Consider the following 14,718-nt stretch of genomic DNA (forward strand, 5'->3'; position numbering starts at 1 on the left):
GTTGCCATTTTGTGGTCACCTACACTATCCTCTATTCTTTGTATTAGTGTAAAAGGGTTTTTATGTAAGGGATAAACAGTTAAAAATGGTGACTTGGTGAAATTAATCATGCATTTTGTATGGCTTTGTGATAGATGTCCTATGACAAGATTTCACTTTCAAGATCTGTGTCATATCCTTTCTTGTGCCTCCTCAAAATGAATCAGTTCAGATTGCTCTTGAAGACCCTGCAAATCTCTTCCTATGTCTGTGTGTGTGTGTGGGTACAAGCACCGCCTTGATGTCTATGCAGACTGACGTTGTTAATGTAAGCCCACTGAAACTCGAAGATTGACACTGTCATTCTGCTCTTTGAATGTGTATTGTATTTTGCATTGTGCTTCATTCATTGCATTTCACTGCTGCTCTTTGTATCATATTTAAAATGTGTGTTATATTGTATAATATTGTAAATATATTGTGTATTTATCAAATTATAAGTTTGTAAACTTGGGATGAAGGCAAATGAATAAATACTACGATTAACATTTACAGTGCATCCGGAAAGTATTCACAGCACTTCACTTTTTCCGCATTGTTATGTTACAGCCTTATTTCAAAATTGATTAAATTATTTTTTTTCCTAAAAATTCTATAAACAGTACCCCATAATGACAATGTGAAAGAAGTTTGTTTGAAATCTTTGCAAATTTCTTAAAAATATAAAACAAAAAAGCACATGTACATAAGTATTCACAGCCTTTGCCATGACACTCATGCATCCTGTTTCCACTGATCAATCAAGTTGTAGAAATATCTCAAGGATGGAGTCCACCTTTGGTAAATTCAGTTGATTGGACATGATTTGGAAAGGCACACACCTGTCTATATAAGGTCCCACAGTTAACAGTGCATGTCAGAGCACAAACCAAGCCATGAAGTCCAAGGAATTGTTTGTAGACCTCCGAGACAGTATTGTATTGAGGCACAGATCTGGGGAAGGGTACAGAAAAATGTCTGCAGCATTGAAGGTCCCAATGAGCACAGTGGCCTCCATCATTTGTAAATGGAAGAAGTTTGGAACCACCAGGACTCTTACTAGAGCTGGCCGCCCGGCCAAAGTCAGCAATCGGGGGAGAAGGGCCTTAGTCAGGGAGGTGACCAAGAACCCGATGGTCAATCTGACAGAGCTCCAACATGTCTCTGTGGAGAGAGGAGAACCTTCCAGAAGAACAACCATCTCTGCAGCACTCCACCAATCAGGCCTGTATGGTAGTGACCAGACAGAAGCCACTCCTCAGTAAAAGGCACATGACAGCCTGCCTGGAGTTTGCCAAAAGGCACCTGAAGGACTCTCATAACATGAGAAACTAAATTCTCTGGTCTGATGAAACAAAGATTGAACTCATGTCTGGAGAAAACCAGGCACCGCTCATCACCTGGCCAATACCATCCCTACAGTGAAGCATGGTGGTGGCAGCATCATGCTGTGGGGATGTTTTTCAGCGGCAGGAACTGGGAGACTAGTCAGGATCGAGGGAAAGATGAATGCAGCAATGTACAGAGACATCCTTGATGAAAACCTGCTCCAGAGCGCTCTGGACCTCAGACTGGGGTGAAGGTTCATCTTCCAATAGGACAACGACCCTAAGCACACAGCCAAGATAACAAAGGAGTGGCTATAGGACAACTCTGTGAATGTCCTTGAGTGGCCCAGCCAGAGCCCAGACTTGAACATCTCTGGAGAGATCTGAAAATGGCTGTGCACCGACGCTCCCCATCCAACCTGATGGAGCTTGAGAGGTCCTGCAAAGAAGAATGGGAGAAACTGCCCAAAAATAGGTGTGCCAAGCTTGTAGCATCATACTCAAAAAGACTTGAGGCTGTAATTGGTGCCAAAGGTGCTTCAACAAAAGTATTGAGCCAAGGCTGTGAATACTTATGTACATGTGCTTTTTTTTGTTTTTTATTTTTAATACATTTGCAAAGATTTCAAACACACTTCTTTCACATTGTCATTATGGGGTATTGTTTGTAGAATTTTGAGGAAAATAATGAATTTAATCCATTTTGGAATAAGGCTGTAACATAACAAAATGTGGAAAAAGTGAAGCGCTGTGAATACTTTCCGGATGCACTGTACGCTACTGGATGTGGGAATTGTCTTACATCATCTAAATTCATATGCTTGATGTTTCTGTAGCTGTTGGTATTTTTCCTTGTGCAGAGCAAATCCTGATCTGGTTTTATCTCTTGCAATTAAAGCAATTAAGCCAGTCAAAGAGATCTCTAATTTCCTCCCAAAACACATTAATTTTACTTTTGCACCAAATATGAACAAAAGTGTTAATGTGTTGCTGGTATGTGGCAGGTTTTCAATGTTGAAATATATGGTGTAGCAGAACAGCATAATGGAAAGGTTTCACTGTCATTTTAACAGAAATACATTTTGAAAGCTGAGAAGGGAAGCTCAGTATCGATGCCCCAATACTGTGAATATCCATATACCTCTTGAAAAATGCATGGTATTTCTGAATAACATTGATATAAAAGTGTTTTATAATTGAACTTTGTGACGAGCAAATGTTTGTGTACTGTATTAACATTTTCAATCCACAGAATTACATATTAATCATTTTTCCAACTAAAATTATATCCATTTACTGTATAATATATCTCATTCAGAAATAAGGGGCATTTAAGTATAGGCAGCAATACTGTGAATATGTAGATATAGCCACAGATACAGCAGGAGTGTAGAATATATTTTTTTAATGGTTACTTTTTAGTAATTGAGTTTTAATCTGAAGTTCAGGAGGAGGACAACCCCAATCTTACACCTGACATTGTGAGTCTAGGCTAAAATAAACTCTTTACCTTCTACTACATAGGTCGTTTGGGTTTATCTGACTTCCTGAACATATATATATATACATATATATATATATATATACATATACATATACACAGACGAATGACACATTAAAGGAAAAAACTATATAAAGTGTCTCAAGTAAGGTGCAACCACAAGCCGCCAGAACAGCTTCAATGCTCTTGGCACAGATTCTACAAGTCTCTGGACTCTACTGGAGGGATGAACAGCATTCTTCCAAAAGATATTCCCTCATTTGGTGTTTTGATGTTGTTGATGGAGAGCGCTGTCTAACACGTTGGTCTAAAATCTCAGGTGTTCAACTGGGTTGAGATATGGTGATTGTGAAGGCCAGTGCAGATGATGCACATCATTTTCATACTCGTCAAACCATTCAGTGAGCCCTCATGCCCTGTGGATGGGGGCATTGTCATCCTGGAAGAGGCCACTCCCATCAGGATATAAATGTTTCACCATAGGATAAAGGTGATCACTCAAATCAATTTTGTCATGATTTGCAGTGACCCTTACCTCTAAGGGAACAAGTGGACTCAAACCATGCCAGGAAAATGCCCCCAACACCATTACAGAGCCTCCGGACCCCCTCACTGTATGGGTCAAGCAGTCAGGCCTGTACCGTTCTCTTGGTGTTGCCACACATGCACTCGCCCACTTGTGGAGAATATGGTGAAGGATGGCTCATCTGACCATATCACTTTTTTCCACATCTGTGTAGACCAGTGCCTATGGTGCCCAAATAATGACCCCTCTTTCAAAGTCCCTTAGATCCTTTCCTTTTGCCATCTTGATGCAAAATCAAAGTCAGCTGGGCATGCTCAGCATTTGTATACATGCCACAGAGCATGATAGTATCATGCAGAACACCTCTTTGGAGTCATATGCATTCATTATGTTCCTCCACTCATTTATTCGGCAATTTCTGCGGTGATTTAAGCACTTTATTTCAAGCAAATATGCCAATTTCTTGAATTTTCTAGCCTGAATATCTTTCAGCTAGCTGAAAGCTGCAATTTTCGTCTTTCTTCTGAACTAATGAAGTCTGACTTTTTGTAGAATTCACTAGGTGAAAATAAATGCTATTCTGATTCTTTTATAAAGGAAAAAAAAAAAAAAAAAAAAAAAACCCTGCAGGGTTAAATCCTGGGAAATCTGGCTTTTTTTAAGGTTTTGAGCTTATATAATGTTATTACTAATAGTTCTCCTTGGCATTTCAATATCCCAGTTGCTGCTGCTTGTGTAGGCAGATAGTAAATTCTGATTTACTTTAGATTGGTTTTATACAACGCAATGGTCCAGACATAATCTGGCCAAGGCAATTGGTTTAGTTTCTATGATGGCTGATTTTTCAGTAGGTTTTTTTGTTTTTGTTTTCTTTGTTTTAATTCATACTAGAAGACACCAAAGGTGTCAGAATGTCTAAACACAACCAGAAAGAATACATAGGATTGTCATTCTATTTAGGACTTGTTTTGCTTTTGGTCATGTGAACCTATTAAAGTAGACCTGACCTGGTAAGGCCCTATGGAATTTGTGGGGGGATTTCAATGACCCGATTAACATATTAACAGTCAGAATCAGTGAGTCGAGTGGATCTAAAAATAATTATGAATCTAATCATATAATATTAAATACCCATTAAAAAATTAAAAGGGTAATTACATTAAAATATTCTCTCCAACTAATGTTTTCACATGAAGATTACCCACAAATAAAGGATGCTATTAGTAAATAATAATAATTACAATTATAATTTGTCACAGACCGGGAAGTGGGCGAGTTAAGAATGAGCCATCCAGACAGGGGCTTTGTGGAAAGGACTCTTCTGCCCAGGTAAGTTTAACGCAACCCAAAAAATGTAATACACACACAATTGAACAAAACAAAACAATAAATGCCTAGCCTTGTCCAGGCCTACCTGACTTTCTTCCTTTCCCTCTCTATTACCACATCTGTTCAGGAACCCCACAAACACAGGGGAAGTCCTTTTGGGAAAACTTTTTCTCCCCATCCACCAGCAGGTAGCAGAATGACAATTTCCAGGTTAGAATGTCCGTGTGGTTCTTCAATTATTAGTGTCCTGCAATGGTGGACTATTCCCACAGTCCTAGGTTCCCTAAACAGGTTTTTATCTTTCCCCAAGCCACAGGGTATTTTTATTATCATTAGTATTCGAGTGACTATTAGCAAGGGTTTGGCGATTAAACTCACTTGCCAGTACACATTCTTACCAACTATACACATAGCCAGTTTGACGGTACATATCCTTCTGTGTAGTGTGTAGCTTACCACAGGTTCTAGTAGCTCCTCTTAGGCTTTTCCCAGCTCATGTCTGTACCTGGCTGCAACCTCCCACCAACTGCCCTGATTCTCTCTGCCTGCTCTCTTATATACCCAAGAGCCCCACCCCTTCCTGTCTCTACCGCAGGGTCTCCTGGGACATGTAGTTTTCTACCTTGGGCGGACATTCCTTAAAGGAATGGAGCCCCGTTCTGTCACAAATTATATTATTATTCCATTATGTATGGGTATGAGAGAACGCACAAGTTTCCATCTTTAATATATTTAACTTATTTAATTTTATTTAGGGTAGGTGGGGGGTTAAATAACTGTGAATCCTATGTTAAGTTAAATGTTTTAATTGCAGAATGGTCACAACTGTTGTTCATTCTTGAGGGCCATTGTATTATCAATTTAGCCAGTAGCTGATGTGATCACACATGCATTTCATAGAGCTGTATCTATAGATGGTTGTAAATCTGAATTCTTTCCAACTGAAGCTGCCTGAAGCCTCAATCCACATCCACTTGGGTTCAAATTTGCTCTCACTCCCCAACTCCCTTATCCCTGCATATATAGGATGCTGTATAATAGAAATAGAAAAATAAAAAGAGAAAGAGAATATTACATTTATTAAGACCTCCTTCCGTAAGCTGTGAAAATTGCACCGAGAGAAAATGTAATGAAGACTATATCCATATATGCACTATATCCAAAAGCAAAGAATTTCATGACATTCCCTTGATGGATGGGAACTCTTATGGCATAGCTGATCTGTGTGAAGGTTTTAGCCATTATTTATGTTTGGGTTTCCTAAGCTGGTTTGTCTGAAAAAAACTATAATGACCTTCATGGATATAGTTTGAGGACATTGTGGACTAAAATAATATTATGGGTCATCATGCGTGCATGAAGGTAGATTGATTGAAGTTCAAAGATTTTAATTAATTTATTAATTTTGATGGGTGATTATTCTTCTGAAAAAGATACATGCTACAATATAAAGCAGGGCATGATAGTTTAAAATTCCTGTGAAATGGTGACTTAGGACAATAAATCCTAAATTTGATGGAAGGTTTATTAATAAAGCCAGGATATACGTTTGGAGTAAAGAATGATAAATGGTGTCATCAAAACCTACTGAAGACCGCAATGTAGTTGAGGGATCAGGGAAACTGTTATACTCTGTGACAGCAGTTATAAGCACATATTTATTTGGTGGGAAAGTGCTAATACTACAGTTGCTCCAGCAGAATTCCTGATGATAGAATTCTCAAAATCTTGTCTTTAATGTCATAGCACTCCAGTTGCCTCTCTAGTCACATGCTACTGTCTAAAATCAACTGCAAAATTTTAAATGACTTTTCGAACATAATCCCAACTTTCAATATAGTCCCTCAAGAGGACTGATGATCCAAATGACTTTCAAAGGCAGTCACCGATTGTCATTTAATTACAGCAAAAGCCCATGCTGAATCAGTGGTCTTCTATTGAAGTTCACCTCAAGCTGAACGAATGCATTTGGACGACAGACATGCTAAAGGGCTTCTAACCTGCCAGGGTAAGATACCATACATCCTATAATTGTCTTTTTTTTTAAAACTGTGGTATATGAGAAATAAAAATAGAAATGTAGCTAATATGGCTGAGCTTCCATGTGTGGCTTGTATTTATGCAAGACTCTAGCTGAATAAAAAAATAATCTCTTCACTTTGGATTTGTATTGTATCACTACCTGTCCCATGGAAAGCATTTCTTTCCACACCTTATAATATTTCCCAGTTTTAACGTGATGTTTAATTTGCAAATTAGCCATGCATTCAGGGCTCAAGCTGCTTTCACTGGAATGGTGGGGAACGTGTTTTCATGCACAAATGTAATTGCACTAGAGGGGTACCCCTGGAAATTCTTGATTATTAGTTTACATCTTATTTTAAACTACTTCTACGTGCTTGTGGTTTAATAATTTGTTTTACATTATTTGAAAGTGTCTTTCAAATATTATTGGCCTGGAGATATATCGTTAATAGCAAATCATGTTTCAATTAATTTCCAGATACATACATAAACTTACTGCCTTAGCATTATACTACCATACATCGCTAAACATAAAACTACATCCCATATACTTAGTTTTGTTATTTTCTGGTACACAGTAACCAATCAACTTCCTTGCTGTTTATGTAGTAGGATCCATAAGGGACATAGCTCATGCTCATTAGCATTTTTAAGGGTTTACATGGACTTGTACCAGATTATATTTTAGATCTCTTACATCAATATCAAATCGTTAGACTTTTAAGATCTTCACAGAGTTTGCTTTTAAGTGTCCCTAAATCCCGTTTGAAAACTAAAGGGGATCGTGCCTTCTCTGTTGCAGCCCCTCACCTTTGGAATAGTCTGCCGATTCATATTAGATTATGTGATAGTATTGAGTTTTTTAAATCTCAGTTGAAGACTCATTTTTATTCTATTGCTTATCAATTTATAACTTTTTTGAAATGCGTTTTTCTGGATTTTTTTGTTGTTATTCTGTCTCTCACTGTTAAAATACACCTACCATTAAAATTATAGACTGATCATTTCTTTGTCAGTGGGCAAACGTACCAAATCAGCAGGGGATCAAATACTTTTCCCCTCACTGTAATTGATCGTAGATTTACTCTTATTGTCTTGACTTTTATTGTGCATGTTTTAAATTGTGATTGTATTTTAAATTTTGTTACTGTAAAGCACTTTGGTCAACATGTGTTGTTTTAAGTGTGCTATACAAATAAATGTGATTGATTGATTGATTGATTGGATTTCATGGAAAAGACACACACTCAAATTAACATCCCTAACAAGAAGTATGAGGTAAAAAGCGCTTTGTGCTGTGCTGTGCACATGCACGCGCTGGAGATGGTTTTAGATTAATTATATTCTCACCCTGTACTGTGGTTCTGTCTCTGGAATCTGGAGTGCCGTCTGCTAAAGAGGGACCTCGTCCCACAAGCCCTGTAAGTTAAGTTCAATAATGAAATTGTATCCAAATCAAATGTCAATATAAGCCTTTCTCTTTCCCTGCTGCTGCTGCTGTTGCTGCTGCTTTATGCAGGAAGGCTGTGCTGAGTGCTAACAGGTGTGGTGGCTGTGAGTGAAGGGTGGGACACCGTTCAGTGGAACATGTGCACCGCATCGGTTGTCAGTGTCCAGTGGAAATCAAAGAAACATATACACCGATCAGCCATAACATTATGACCACCTGCCTAATATTGTGTAGGTCCCCCTTTTGCCGCCAAAACAGCCCTGACCCGTCGTTGCATGGACTCCACTAGACCTCTGAAGGTGTGCTGTGGTATCTGGCACCAAGACATTAGCAGCAGATCCTTTAAGTCCTGTAAGTTGCAAGGTTGTAAGCGTTTTTGGCAGTGGACAGGGGTCAGCATGGGTAGCCTGACTGGTCTGCGGCTACGCAGCCCCATACGCAACAAACTGCGATGCACTGTGTGTTCTGACACCTTTCTATCAGAACCAGCATTAACTTTTTCAGCAATTTGAGCTACAGTAGCTTGTCTGTTGGAATAGACCACACGGGCCAGCCTTCGCTCCCCACGTGCATCAATGAGCCTTGGCCGCCCATGACCCTGTTGGCGGTTCACCACTTTTCCTTCCTTGGACCACTTTTGATAGGTAATGACCACTGCAGACCGGGAACACCCCACTAGAGCTGCATTTTTGGAGATGCTCTGACCCAGTCGTCTTGTCCCTTGTCAAGTCACTCAGATCCTTACGCTTGCCCATCTTTCCTGCTTCTAACACATCAACATTGATGACAAAATGTTCACTTGCTGCCTAATATATCCCACCCACTGACAGGTGCCATGATAACGAGATTATCAGTGTTATTAACTTCACCTGTCAGTGGTCATATTGTTATGGCTGATCGGTGTATATGAATACACAGTGAAAAAATCTAACAATCAAATAAAACAAGTAGTGAATAATTTAAGGAAAAACAATCAAAAAGAACACACATAAGAAATAATATAAATAGTGAAATAGTGAAAAAATAAAGAGATACACACAGAACCTCTGGTACCCTCTGTGATAAATGTACTAAAGTAGTGGTCTCCAACCCAGGTTCTGGGGAGCCCCGATTCACTTAATCTTATAGGCCATCTTAAATCACTAATTTCTAAACACTGGGAACACTTGGGAGTAATGAATCAATTAAACAACTCAACCAATGGATTTATTGACTCAAGAGGCTGAAGGTATTCAATGGATTGCTCCAATGGCTTCTAAATTACTAAATTTATGATTTATGATGGTTTATTTCTTTGCAGATCCCCTTATCCAGGGCGACTTATAAAACATAAGGGCAAAACAAAGTGCAAAGATACAGTACAGTTCAGAGCATAATGCAATTACCATATTCCAATTTACACATGCCTATAGGTAATATACAGCAAACAATCCAAGTCCTAGATCCTAGATAAAAGCTAGTAAGTACAGACATCATTAAGAGTGAAGGGAAAGGAGTGATAGGGGAAATGAAAATAAATAAATCACAATAAAATAATATAAGAACATAAGAAAGTTTACAAACGAGAGGAGGCCATTCGACCCATCGTGCTCGTTTGGTGTCCATTAATATCTAAGTGATCCAAGGATCCAATCTAGTTGTAGCGTAAGGTACACTTATACATTTAAATTAAGGAAGTGAATTTATAGTATCACCTTATCACGAATCCTGGAATCTTGTAGAACTCAATTTCTGTAATAATTGGACGCAGACACCAATTCCAAAGATATAAATTGTCAAATTTATTCAAAAACAAAGACTAAATGTAGCACTACACTAATTATACAAAAGGGAAAAACTAATTAAAATTCAACTCTAGATCAACAAATCAAAGACAAATCACTTCCGTGACCAAATCAAAGACCATGGGATTGCATATGATAACACACAAATCGTTAAACAAAAAAGGTTATAAACACATTGACTACAATACCGGCTAGTAAGACGAAGGTGAGTCTCTCATTAGTATTGTTAGTCAGACATTCAATAACTACAAAGGTTAGTATTTATGTCAGGTAACTTCTCGTTATATATATATCAGTCTCATTTACGTTTAGGTGCCGAGAAAGATCCTATCATTACTTGTTACCACAATTTCCCTTAACTGATTATTATTCAATGCTTAAGGATAGGCAGGGCCAGCTATAATCTGGTGTCTATTAACTTGTGTCAATTTCAGACTAAGCAGTTAAACAGGAATGAGAAGATATTTCTCGGCGTTGACAGATTTTATTTCTAAAATTATCAACAAAACAGTTTAATGCAACACACATTTATATTTAAGAAAACTGAATGATATTACACATTCTAGAGTTATGAATCACAGATTAACATTTCTAATTGATTTCTCAAATGTCATGAATCACAAACTCCAAACTGTTAAACTTATCTGAACTTCGTCGCAGAGAGGCCTCTCTGGCTTCGGGCTCAGATAACAGCACACGGCACGAGGTCCGTGTGGTTTGGAACAAAGGCAGTCCGGTTCGGCTTTGTCCAAGAACTTCCACTTAGTCGATGCACCTGGAAGTTGGGGTTTCGCGAAACAGAGTCTTTTCCAAACAGATTTTCCACTAGTTTTAAGGCTCCAAGGTTGTGCACAAAATCTTCTTGGCAAGCAGGGTCTCTCACTGTACTTATTCGAAGACAAAGTCTTTGAGGAAAGCAGGGCCCTGTTTGGTTCCAAGGGTCCAGTTTCTTAAGACTCAAATAGCTATTTAAATGACTGACACTTTCGTATACAGTCGACTTAGTCAATTGTCCAGCTGTAAAACTCCACTGATCAGGTGGGTACAGGCGGGCAGCGCAGTCTGTAAAGTTCTTTATTTAATAAAGTCCTTTAAAAGAATTCTTCGTACGGCTCAATCTCCTTCTCCCAGTTTAACTCTTCTGTTGCCGGCAAAGACTTGGTTGGTTTCTGGTTCCGGTTCGGGCAACAGAGCTACAGGTTGAGCTGTGGCAGCGAGTTTCTGGTTCAGGTGAGAGAGAGAGAGAGACAGAGAGAGAGAGAGAAAGAGACCATGCACTGTTCTTTATACGCTTGTCAGATCAATAGGTGATTGGTTCTTGAGTTTTTGAGAATGGATTTCGGTTTCAGCCCCCAGTGTCCTATTGGAGGGGGGGTTGATTTATGACTGATGTCAATCCATGCCATCTTTTGGAAATGCCAGTTGGCCCGGGTTCGTAGCTCTGTGTATGGATTTCGGCTCTCGTCCATTTCAAATAGTTTTTATTACCTACAGGCCACCTTCCCCAGACATCTCACAGCAGGATTCCAAACTATTTGGCCTATTCTCGGTGCCATCCTCCCAAAACTGTCACTTTGATGTAAACCAGTTCCACACTTTAAGGAAATCTGATAACTTTGGGGGGGAGAGGTCTTCTTTAGATCAGTGCTTCAGCTCAGAGCTAAAATGCTCTTATCAAAATACACCCAACATAATGCTACACAGTCTATTTTTAAATGTTCCCAAATAGTAACAAGTATTGCTAATCCTAATTGTAGGATTTAGTTTGCTAGCTTGCTACTCTTGTTACCTGTCATGCATTTGCCCCAGTAAAGGAAGATTTTGGCTCCCCTTCCAACCTGCCCAGCCTTTTACAGTGCATGGGCAGGCCCTTCCACGCTGTGCTCGCCCCAGTTGTAATTTACCTACTAAACTACTTAACTTACTAAAGAATTGCACATGTCTCAAATGAGTCAGCAATGTCCAATGACATTGTCCAGTAAACAAGAACTTTAACTTTACTTTTGTGTGGTTTAAGAACTGTTTAATTTGTCTTTGCAGTTAAGCCGTTGATGAATATTTCATTCTTGGTGTTTCTGCATAAAGTCACAAAAACAAGGTAGAAATCGTGTAAATGAAGTGTATTATTTATTAAAATGAAATCTGCCAGCCTAAGTGAATTGCGTCAATGAGTTAAGAACTTTGGAATGCATGTTTTAATCAGCAATCAGCAATCCTTTCAAAGGAAATGTGCTTAATGTGCTTACCAGTTGTGCTAAATGCTTTTTTGAAAATAATGCATATTTTCTGCACTAAAAACATGCTTGAGTGTTCAAAATTATTTCATTTTATTTCACATTGTTTCCCCATCGTGTTGTGAGCAATATACTGTACAAATATGCTTTAAAACTTTATTCAGAGCATATTTTTAGAAATAGAAAACACACCCATTCCATTAATATCGAAGTTTCAAAGTTAATAATCACAAATGTTGTAGCAAAGTATCTCAGGTCAGTCCACGGCTCCTTTAGTTTGAAGAACAAATGTGTAAGTGATGGGACACTCAGATATCCAGAATAAACCCCAAACTCTTTCACACTGACATTTCATCATTTGTATTAGCTTTATATTAAATTATATTATATATTATAATACCTTGAACTTTTCTATATGTAACTCTTGCATAAAAGGTGACATGAAATTGAATTAATCATCATTATAATAATTTGGCGATAGTTGCTATCCTTCACAGTCTAACTGATGCCAGTAATTAATTTAATTTCACCTACATGGGGGAGTGCAATAACCAGGCACATGTAAGAACCAGTGTGGAGTAGTGTAGTCAGTTGCACACAACCAGGCTAAGCGCAATTCAGCTGCTGGTATTTATTTCAATAACATTTTTAAGCAAATAGAGTGTGATCTGGATAAGTGGTCACACCTTCTTAATTCAATGCAAGCTCACGTATCCATCATAAAAATGAATGTACTTCCATGTATTAACTTTTTTAGTTCAATGATTCCACACTCTCCACCTGCTAAATATTGGGACAAACTGCACTCCTTGACATCTAGATTTATATGGAAAGGAAAGTGTCCCTGTATCAAACTTTCCATTCTTCAGCGTGATAAATCTGTAAGAGGGTTACCTAATTTCAAATACTTTTTCTGGGCTTCGATCAATTGAGGAAAGCATACTATGCCCACAGAGAATCCAAGACTTGATTCACTGTGCTGTACCTCTTAGGAATTGCAGATTACACTTTGGTCCTATAATTTAATACTTAATCACAATTTGGAGATCAGCTGAAAGATACACTAAGCTGGACCCTAAATGGATTTTTCACTCCCCCATTTTTTATAATTATACACTTCTAACTGATGGCCGCCCTTTTTCTTTTCCTCAGTGGAGGGATAGGGGAATCCATATTCTTGGGGATGTTTTTAAAGATGGCTACCTCCCCACGTTCCAAGATCTAAAATTGCAATATAACCTACCTCTTTCTTTTTTTATCTCCGCTTGCATTCTTCAATGCGTGCTTATGGGATGCACTGGGGAACTAAGTTACCGAGGCACACACTACACAATCTACTAGACAAGAGGGGCAAGACTAGAGGTATGGTTTCCTCGCTCTACTCTTTTTTTTACAGCCTCCTACAAGCCTCTGTCAATATACACCATTTGGACTAGGGACCTCTCTGTTGCTGATTATGGGATTTCTTGGGATACTGTTTGGGCTAACTTCTAGGAACCCTAATCATCGGCTTATTCATTTAATTTTATTCACAGGACATGTTTGACCCCTCGAAAACGATTTCTCATAAAACTGGGTCCTACCTCTAGTTGTGTGCTTTGTCCCCCTTATGTGGTTGTTTTCTGGAGACAAGTCTCTTCAACATTATCATTGATTCTTGGGAGAGAAATTCCTTCCTCTTCCCAAGTATTGCTCCTGAATGATGACTCTCTGAATTTAACACTACAGCAGAAGCGAATATAGCTTGCTGGCCTCACTGCTGCCAAGAAAATGTTGACGCTCTGTTGGCGGCCTCCTCATTCTCTTCCCTGGCTTCATTGGGTCAGGACTTTTCTGGACATTAATTTGGAGCTCTCTTCTGCGAGGTCCATGGAGCCAGGGGAGAGACTGTGCGGGCCTGGAAGATGGCTGCTGATTCTATTGTGTCTCTGATTTGAGGGGGTTTTGTTTTATTTATTTATTTATTTATTTATTTATTTATTTTTATAATTATTTTTGATAATAGTACTCTCTGTGCTGATTCTCTGTGGTCCTTTTGGGGAGGGGTCTGTGAGGGTTGGGGGAGGGGGGTTGTTTTTTCTGTCTTTGAGGGAGGGGGGTTTGGGGGAAGGGAGATGTGTTACTGTCTTTGTGGGTGGGTGGTTGGGGGAGGGGAGTAGTTATGGGCTGTCAGCTGACATTTCCAACTCATTAGCAAACAGGTTTACAACTTAAAAATGCATTCCTATAGTACATCAAGTAGATGTCTATGTGTGTTTCTGAACCTTTCACTGTATTTTAAGAAGGTATCTTACTATAACACTTAGGAGGTATCTTATTTTGATTATCCAAAAAGTTGTATTTTTTTGTGGAAGGAAAAAAGTGTTGGTTTTGGGGGAGTATGTGAACTGTCATGATGCAAGATTTTCTTCATTCAGAAATGTTATTTCATATAATGTCAGATTGTTGCTTCTTAACAATCTTGGCAGTTCAGTTCTTATTTCAGGAAGATTAAAGATTATACACAAGGGAGACACATTGAAA

The sequence above is a fragment of the Amia ocellicauda genome, chromosome 23, assembly GCF_036373705.1.
Source record: "Amia ocellicauda isolate fAmiCal2 chromosome 23, fAmiCal2.hap1, whole genome shotgun sequence".
Classification (NCBI taxonomy): domain Eukaryota; kingdom Metazoa; phylum Chordata; class Actinopteri; order Amiiformes; family Amiidae; genus Amia; species Amia ocellicauda.